This window comes from Bison bison, unplaced genomic scaffold, assembly GCF_000754665.1.
Source record: "Bison bison bison isolate TAMUID 2011002044 unplaced genomic scaffold, Bison_UMD1.0 scf7180017864108, whole genome shotgun sequence".
Lineage (NCBI taxonomy): Eukaryota > Metazoa > Chordata > Mammalia > Artiodactyla > Bovidae > Bison > Bison bison.
In genome coordinates, this window is record NW_011494680.1 from 5,820,005 (window position 1) to 5,828,996 (window position 8,992).

Genomic DNA, 8,992 nt, shown 5'->3' on the forward strand with positions numbered 1-8,992 from the left:
GAGGAGGCGACGGGCCCTGCTGAGTCCTCCAGGCTTGTTTTCTTGCCTACAAGAGGCTGGTAACAATGGGGTTCCATGTTAACTTGTATTGCTTTGCTCTAATGTGTAAAGCTTCTTCCTCAATAAGTGATAGAATAAGTAATACTTGGTTATCTGGCATTTTTCACTAAGAAAAAAGCTTTAATAAACACTGCTTTTATGGAAATTCATGATGCTAATTACTTTCTATAAGTCACTAATAAGTTTCATCATATTTAAAAATTATTTCGGTTTTAGCAGTCATTCTCATAAAACCACTATTGGCTGCAATCTCAGGCAGAAATACGACTGTAACAAGTAATCCCTGAAACGTGTCACTCTGTGAGTTTGGCCTTTTTATAACTTAGTCACTATTTATTGGGAAAGTGTCCAGACCGAATTGAGTGCTTAAACAGCATTACATTGGGAGTGGGGGGTGGAATTTGAGGTCACCCGAGCAGTGTCACCTTTGACTTCCCCTGAAGTAACACATTAATGATGTTTTTCTGAACTCTAATTCAGTAACAACATAGAACTGAAGGCTGCAGATGAAGTTCGATTTTAAGGGAATTTGAGTCGAATGAACCCAATGAGGGTTCTGTTGTGCAGGATCCAAGTTTATTAGGGCACGTTTCTGGTCCCTTTTGGTCTGGGGGGGTCCCCAAGACGCCGGGGGGGGGGGTAGGGGGTTTGTCCTTTTGGCAGAGCCGGGACAGAAAGGTCTACAGGCAGTGAGATGGAGGAGGAAGAGTGCGTCTCCCTGGAGAGCTCTGCCAGACCCAGTTCCAAGAGCTGGAGCTGGAGGGTGAGCGTGTGGACTCACCCCCAAGTGCTGGGGCAGGAAGGATGGCACCTTCCCAGCTGTGGAATGTGGTTTGTTGAGCATAGGTATGGGCGGCCCAGGCCAGGGTCCTGGTTCCTCTTCTTCCTGACCCATGCACCGGGCTGGCACGTGGTCCCTGCCCAAGTGTCCCTGCAAACGAAGAATTTTTCTTGTTAGGACGGTACAATTCAGCTTAATTCCTACAAGTACATGTTTCAAATGCTATAAAATAATGTAATTGAATTTGAATTTTTCCCTCTAATTTTCACCCAGACTTACTAGTTGGAGCATCCTTACTGGATTTAGACACAGACACAGATACTCCTAGCATCTGTTATAAATATAACCACCTCCACCCAAGGAATCAAAGATCAGCAAGACTGAAGATGCTCAAAATGTAACTCTCTTAGAATGAAGTTAGGAAATGTTTAGTTTAAGAAAGTGCTGTTACTTATTAAGTCTGAGGTAATTTCTTAAATAACTCTGCAACTCAACTTTTAAAACTTTGAAGTTTCAGACTTAAAAAAAGTTGTTGCTGCTGCTGCTGCTAAGTCGCTTCAGTCGTGTCCAACTCTGTGCCATCCCATGGACTGCAGCCCACCAGGCTTCTCTGTCCATGGGATTCTCCAGGCAAGAACACTGGAGTGGGTTGCCATTTTCTTCTCCAATACATGAAAGTGGAAAGTGAGAGTGAAGTCGCTCAGTCGTGTCTGACTCTTAGCGACCCCATGGACTGCAGCCTACCAGGCTCCTCCATCCATGGGATTTTCCAGGCAAGAGTACTGGAGTGGGGTGCCATTGCCTTCTCCCAAAAAAGTTGTTAGATTAGTATAATTCTCATTGACCCTTCACTCAAATTCCTTTGTTAGGCTTTCTCAAATCTGCTTTTAACATTCTCTATAAAATTTTAATTATTTAAGACACTTAGACAGGATGCCCCTTTACTTATAAGTATGTCCTTAATACCATTTATGTCCTAAATCCAATAGCTTTCATATAAAACCAGAGAATTACTCATAAAAATTCAGGGACTTTCCTGGTGGTCCAGCGGTTAATGAGTGCTTCCCCTGCAGGGGGCATGGGTTCAGTCCCTAGTTGGGGAGTTAAGATCTCACTGCCATGCAGTAGCACCGCCAAAATTAATTTTTTTTTTAAGTTATTCATTACCTAATCTACAGACATTCATAATTCATCAAATGTCTCAATAATGCTCATAGTAAAACTAAGAAATTCATGTTTCTGCTTTAGGATCACAAGTTGCATTTAGTTTTCATGTCTCTCCTCTTCAGTCTTGAGCATTCCTCAGTCTTTTCTCATCTTTTTGTGACTGACATTTTTAAGGAGTGCAGGCCACTGCTTTTGGAGATGTCTCTCAACTTGTGTCTGTCTGACATCTTTGTGGTTGGATTCTGGGTACTCTTTGGCAGCAGCAGCACAGGTGAGGCTGTGTCCTCAGCGCATCACACCAGGGGGTCATGAACCTGACCTTTACTGCTGAGGTTGAACTTTATCACCTGAGTAAGGTGGTGTTCTCGTTTCTTCATTGTAAATTGTTTGGGTTTTTTTTTTCTTTTTAAATTAGAAGTATCTTTTGAGAAGACAATCTGGGGTGATGTAAATATTCTGTTTCTTGTCAGATTTTGAGAGTATGTTTGAACCCCAAAGATTTTATTGATCTGGATAACTACAGTGGTGTGGTGACTTAACCTAGAACTAGACATCCTGAAGTGTGAAGTCAAGTGGGTCTTAGGAAGCATTACTGTGAACAAAGTTAGTGGAGGTGATGGAATTCCAACTGAGCTATTTCAAATCCTAAAAGATGATGCTGTGAAAGTGCTGCAGTCAATATGCCAGCAAATTTGGAAAACTCAGCAGTGGCCACGGGACTGGAAAAGGTCAGTTTTCATTCCAATCCCAAAGAAAGGCAATGCCAAAGAATGTTCAAACTACTGCACAATTGCATACATCTCACACCCTAGTAAAGTAATGCTCAAAATTCTCCAAGCCAGGCTTCGACAGTCTATGAACCAAGAACTTTCAGATATTCAAGCTGGATAGAAAAGACAGAGGAACCAGAGATCAAATTGCCAACATCTGATCACAGAAAAAGGAAAGGAATTTCAGAAAAACATCTGCTTCATTGACTACACTAAAGCCTTTGACTGTGGATCACAACAAACTGGAAAATTCTTAAAAAGATGGAAATACCAGATCATCTTACCTATCTTCTGAGAAATCTGTGTGCAGTTCAAGAAGCAACAGAACCTTACATGGAACAACTGACTGGTTCAGAATTGGGAAAGGAGTTCATTAAGGCTGTATATTTGTCACCCTGCTTATTTAAACTTATATGCAGAGTACATAATGCGATAAGGAGGGCTGAATGAATCACAAGCTGGAATCAAGATTTCCAGGACAAATAACCTCAGATATGCAGGTGATACCACTCTAATGGCAGAAAGTGAAGAGGAACTAAAAAGCCTCTTGAGGATGAAAGTGGACAGGGAAAGCTGGCTTGAAACTCAACTTTAAAAAACTAAGATCATGGCCTCTGGTCCCATCACTTCATGGCAAACAGATGGGGGAAAAGTGGAAACAATGACAGATTTTATTTTCTTGGGCTCCAAAACCACTTCTGACAGTACAGTGACTACAGCCATGAAATTAACAGACGCTTGCTTCCTGGAAGAAAAGCTATGACAAACCTAGACAATGTATTAAAAGAGACATCACTTTGCTGACAAAAGTCTATGTAGTCAAAGCTATGGTTTTTCCAGTAATCATGTATGGATGTAAGAGCTGGACCATAAAGAAGTCTGAGCACCAAAGAATTGATGCATTCGAACTGTGGTGCTAGAGAAGACTTGAGAGTCCCTAGGACTAAGGAGATCAAACTAGTCAATCTGAAAGGAAATCAGTCCTGAATATTCATTGGAACGACTGATGCTGAAGCTCCAATACTTTGGCCACCTGATGCAAAGAGCCAACTCACTGGAAAAGTCCCTGATACTGGGAAAGATTGAGGGCAGGAAGGAGACGGGGGTAACAGGATGAGATGATTAGATAGCATCACTGACTCAATGGACATGAATTTGTCCTGTGGAGGACAGAGGAGCCTGGCGTGCATTGATGGGGTAGCAAAGAATTGGACAGGACTTAATGACTGATAACAACAACCCTTAAATATCAGCACTGATCATTTTAAAACAAATCACATTACTGCAATCTGGCAATGCCACACGATTTCACACTACATATCCTGTTCTTGAAAACCTTTCCAAGTTTGCCTATTCTAATTAAAACAGAAACTCCTTGTCATTCGTAAGTAAAACACTGCAGGATCTGGCTCTAGCTGTCTCTGGGACCTCAGGGACACAACACTAAAACAACACTTTCAGTCACACTGATTTCCTCTGGTGGCCAAATAAGCCCATTACTAAGGCCAGTGACAGATACCAGGGCTTCCCTCTCAGAGGCCCATTCCCCAGGCCCCAGGCCCTCCTCTTTCAGCCCCCGGCCTCTGCCTGGGCTCTCTCCAGGCTTCACAGGACCTCTGCCCCATGGTCTGAGCTGCAACCCTCCTCTGAAAGGGCCCTTCCCTCACTGCCCACCCTAAAGAACAGGGCCAACTCTGTTGCTCTTCTTCTGTTGCCCCGTTTGCTTTTCAGTACTTATCATGATGGGAAAGTGTCTCATGTATGTATTGTTTAAGTCTGCTGTTTGTCTACTTCCATTAGCACGTAAGCTCCATGAAGGCAGGGACTTTTTCCAAGGCAACTATAAATTTTCCAGATTAAAAGAGCAATTTATAAAACCTCATGGGCCTCGTGATCATTGCAGCCTTATTCACAACAGCCAACACATGGAAACGACCTGTGTCCATTGGTGGATGAGTGGATAAACAAGATGTGAAATTCTATATAAATATATATATGTAATTATACATACACGTATGTACATATACACACAATGGAATATCATTCATCCATAAAAAAAAGAAGGAAATCCTGCCCTTTGTGACAACATGGATGGACTAGAGGGCATTATGCCAAGGGAAATAAGTCAGAGAAAGACAAAAATACTGTACAATCTCTTTTACGTGGAGTCTAAAACAAAAAAACGTAAAACCTCAGAGGTGTTTATTCTTTGGATTCTTTTCTCTCACTGCTCTCTGTCTACTTTTGTAAATGGAAAGTTGGATTTAAGATCTGCTTCTATGTTTTTCAAGCTTCCCTGGTGGCTCAGAGGGTAAAGAATGTGCCCATGATGTGGGAGACCTGGGTTCGATCTCTGGGTAGGGAAGATCTGGAGAAGAGAATGGCAACCCACTCCAGTATGTTTGCCTGGAGAAGTCCATGGACAGAGGAGCCTAGAAGGCTACTGTCCAGGTGGTTGCAAAGAGTTGGACACAACTGAGCAAATAACACTTTCACTGTTTTCTGTTTTCCCAAGGCTTTATCAGGCTCTGCCGAGACCAAGCAATGAATTCCATGTTTTATTTCACAAACACACACCACGCGGCCCATGTGCAGTGTTCTCCCCTCTCAGGAGCTCCGCAGGGCAGTGCTGGTCCCGTTTCACAGGCACGTCTCTGCAGCCCCGGACATGGGAGGGCTGGAGAAGGACACTGGTCCAGCTCCTTCCCTCATGAAAGACAAGCAGCTGATCCAGCTGCCTTACTTTTGTGGGGTCTCCTGGCATGGGGGCTGAAATGCAGGGCCGATTCCTGCAAGGGTGGAGAGCTGTCTTTGAGGAATGGACAGCCTTCCGCAGTGTGTGCTCCAGAACCACTTGGGAGCAGCTAAGCAGGGCCCCTGCTCTACCCAACAGAATATCAGTCTTTACTGGAAACATACAATTCAGTGACATTTCCGGCTCATAAAATTCAGAGTCTCCAACTTCCTGTCTGTTCCTCCGAGGGCTGTGCTTCTGGCACGGCCACTGTGTCTTCAGTGGGATTTCACAGGCAGAGTGTGATCTGCTGGCCTGAATTGCTGTGAACCCTGAACACATAATCTCACAAAAATGAAAACAGTCTTCCCTTAGTTGGAAGATTATATTGTAATATTATGGAACATATAGCATCTGTGATAACGATTTCTATAAGCTATCTGCTGTGATTATTTCAAAAAGGGCTTACAGTAAAAGATCCCTGAAACCTATTTCTAGTGTATCAGATACATTCTGAATTTTTGCACAACCAGAGGGCCAAACTCAAGCTCAGCAACATGTATGTTAAATGTATGAAGTCTCTTCCCTCTGAACCTTGAAAAGGGCTGAAGCACTGGGGAATAATGATTCAGTTGACTTCATGTTGCTCCTTAAGACTTTTGGCATCATTACAGCAAAGCCACATTTGACTCAGGAATAAAGTTCAATGACTGTTTCTTACAAGACTCCTGAAAATTAAAAAAGGATACAGTAAAGGCAGGCAAAGAAGTAAAAATTACAGACAGTCACAGAGAAGAAAGCTTCAGAACCAGGTACAGCCTGTCCTCGGTGACTCACTGAGTAACTGTCTCTGCACATTTATAACAATGGCTCTGTGGGACCTGAGCAGACCCTTTCGGCGGCTCCATCTCAGGACCTAAATTTGCCCAATCAGCCTAGGCGCAGTTCAACTCTGGAGCTTGCTGTCAAAATGCAAAATATCTGGAAGGATTTCCACATCAAAACACTGCCAAATGTGAATGTTTGCTCAGAATGAATTTGTAAGTGAGAAGAAAAGATGCCAGATTGGAGAATTTTCAAGAAACACTCTGCTCACTTGTTCTCAACGTCAGATTTCCAGGCTGTGGATGATCCTACATAAACTCAACTTCTTATGGATAAAGGACAGACAGTTCCATGAAACAGGCTTTGACTGTGGGGTCCAGGTGCTTTCTAAACTATTAACTTTACACCTTAATGATTCTTTTAGAACAAGGTTAGAAAAAAAGTGAAAGTCCGACTCTTTGCGACCCCATGGACTATACAGTCCATGGAATTCTCCAGGCCAGAATACTGGAGTAGGTGGCCTTTCCCTTCTCCAAGGGATCTTGCCAACCCAGGGATTGAACCCAGGTCTCCCGCATTGCAGGCAGATTCTTTACCAGCTGAGCCGCAAGGGAAGCCCAAGAATACTGGAGTGGGTAGCCTATCCTTTCTCCAGCAGATCTTCCCAACCCAGGAATTGAACTGGAGTCTCCTGCATTGCAGGTGGATTCTTTACCAACTGAGCAATGAGGGAAGACCAGAACAAAGTTAATGTCACATCAAACTATTGGGTTGCTTAATTAGTAGCTGCTATTAAAGAAATTAGACATTTATCCACCAAGGAAAGATTAATTCATGTTGTTGATAAGCCTGTTTAAATAGTAATAATATTTTACTTTTACATCTTGTGCCCTCTACATATTAATAACTAGATATGAAGGTGCCGTAGGTATATCAATTTTGGGGGAAGGCACAGTTGATTTACCATATTATATCAGTTTCAGGCGTATAGCATAGTGATTCACAGTTGTTACGAGGTTATGCTCTATTCATAGTTACTATAAAGTACTGGCTATATTCCTGGGTCAGGGAACTTTTAGCTGGTTTATTGTATACCTAGTAGTTCACGCCTCGTACTCCTCCATTCTCCCTACGTTGCCCCTCCGTCACTCTGGTTCCCACTGGTAACCACAGTTTTGTTCTCTATATCTGTGAGTCTGTTTCTTGTTATATTCACTAGTTTGTTTTATTTTTTAGCGTCATTTAAATGTCTTTCTCTGACTTATTTCACTTAGCATAATACCCTCCAAGTCCATCCATGTTATTGCAAATGGCAAGATTCAATTCTTTTATAGCTGAGTAATATCAATGGTTGGAGAAGGCAATGGCACCCCACTCCAGTACTCTTGCCTGGAAAATCCCATGGACAGAGGAGCCTGGTAAGCTGCAGTCCATGGGGTCGCTAAGAGTCGGACACAACTGAGTGACTTCACTTTCACTTTTCACTTTCATGTATTGGAGAAGGAAATGGCAACCCACTCCAGTGTTCTTGCCTGGAGAATCCTAGGGACGGGGGAGCCTGGTGGGCTGCCGTCTACGGGGTCACATAGAGTCGGACACGACTGAAGTGACTTAGCAGCAGCAGCAGCAATATCAATCGTATATACACACCACATTGTCCTTATCCATTCATCTGCTTATGGACACTTAGGTTGCTTCCATGTCTGAGCTATTATAAGCAGTGCTACAATGAATACTGGGGTGTGTGTTTTTTTTTCCCAATTACTGTTTTGGTTCCTTTTGGGATACATGCCCAGGAGTGGAATTGCTAGACCAAACAGTAGCTCTGTTTAGCTTTTTGAGGATCCTCCATATTGTTTTCCATAGTGGCCGCATGGGTTTACATTCCTACCACCGGTGCACAAGGGTTCTCTTTTCTCCACATCCTCACCAACACTTGGCATTCGTTATTATTTTTTTAATGACAACCATTCTGACAGGTGTGAGGTGGTATCTCATTGTGGTTTTTTTTTTTTTATAATTTAAAGTATTTTATTTTATTTTTTTTTTCTTCCCCTCACTGATTTACATGTCATAAGCTTTATTTTTTTTATTTTTATTTTTTTTATTTTATTTTTAAACCTTACATAATTGTATTAGTTTTGCCAAATATCAAAATGAATCCACCACAGGCATACATGGTTTTGATTTGCATTTCCCTCATGATTAGAAATACCGGGCCTCTTTTCATGTGCCTGTTGGCCATCTGTGTGTCTTCTTTGGAAAAATGTCCCAGATAAACTGAAGATGATGCATCAAGAAGGAGCAAATGAGAATTTTTTTCCACTTTGTCCAGCTCCACTGGCCCTGAGAGGCAGAGCCCTTTGTCCCTGGATTCTGGGTAACACAGTGTACACAGAGGCAGCAGCTGAGCCATGCGGGCAGTGAGGCACTCTCCTACCCCACCCCTAAGGACAGGGCAGCATCTTCCTGAAGAAAAACAGCCTCCTGTTGGCAGGACCTGCCATGTGCCATCCTTCAACGAGGACTTCATTCAGGCTGGCGGGGGGGCCTATCCAGATCCCCAACTGTTGTGGGCTGAATGTCCAGTCCCCCTAAAATTCCTGTGTTGAAACCTCATACCCGAGGTGATAGTATTAGTGGGTAGCATTTGCG

The 8,992-nt window shown here is 42.9% G+C and overlaps 1 pseudogene; it reads left to right on the plus strand.

Annotated features, from left to right (window-relative positions):
• The first annotated feature begins 754 nt into the window (after window positions 1-754).
• Window positions 755-8,992, plus strand: part of LOC104987912 — a 13,353-nt pseudogene continuing 5,115 nt past the window's right edge.